General features: G+C 23.3%; 1 long non-coding RNA gene across 1 annotated transcript; it reads left to right on the forward strand.

Moving 5' to 3' along the window:
* Positions 1-265: 265 nt before the first annotated feature.
* LOC127082631 (uncharacterized) lies at positions 266-645 on the forward strand. The gene is made up of 2 exons (XR_007788198.1): positions 266-332; positions 468-645. It is a non-coding gene; the product is annotated as an uncharacterized LOC127082631 (long non-coding RNA).
* The last annotated feature ends 265 nt before the right edge of the window (positions 646-910 follow it).

Consider the following 910-nt stretch of genomic DNA (forward strand, 5'->3'; position numbering starts at 1 on the left):
TCATTATATGGTATGAATAAAAATTTAAATCTATCCCAAAAATAGTTTAATTTTTGAGAAATTATATAATTAAAATAATATTTGGAAATTTTGTGTAGTATTATTCATTGGGTCGATTAAAAAAAAGCATATAAAATAAATAAAAAGATTTAAATTAAAGATTGAATTTTCAACAATCAAAATAATATCTTATTTCATAATTCAATTCCCAAAGTCCTTATAAATAGGCTCTTGCAAGATGTTTACTTCAACATTTAAAAATAAAATGGCATCCTACAAGACTCTCTTTTTAACCATTTTGATTATTTGCATTGCTTCAGGCATGGTTGCCGGTAATTTATCTATTTATAAAACTCAATTTGCATTGCTTCATATTCATTGTTATGTTTTTAATTAAATTATCTATTTATAAAAATAATCTTATCAACATAATTTTATATATTATTGCTAATGGAATGAAATGATAGTTTCAGGAGCAGGCGGAAAATTATGCTTCATATCGAATTTTTGTCCAACTGCACCAGAACAGTGTGACCATTTTTGTAAAGGATCATTGGGCAAACCAGGTGGCTCGTGTTTAGGGGGTGAATGTTGTTGCAATTTGTAAAGTTTGAATACAAAATAAACAATTTCTTTGCTTGTTTCTTTCTTTGTTTGAATACATTCATCTACCAACACTCCATCTGAAATTTACATAAAAAAAAATTTGAAGTATCAATCATGTAATTTCATTTTAAATATTTATTTTTATAATTTCTATTGATTAATTGGTATACAAATTTAATAATTCTCAACACTAAACTTATATTTAATTATTGTATTTACAAATTATTTAATTAATAGTTGTTATGGATTTTATAATTATAGTTATAAAAATAATGAAAAACATCACTAACTTATAAAAATAATC

This window comes from Lathyrus oleraceus, chromosome 1, assembly GCF_024323335.1.
Source record: "Lathyrus oleraceus cultivar Zhongwan6 chromosome 1, CAAS_Psat_ZW6_1.0, whole genome shotgun sequence".
Lineage (NCBI taxonomy): Eukaryota > Viridiplantae > Streptophyta > Magnoliopsida > Fabales > Fabaceae > Lathyrus > Lathyrus oleraceus.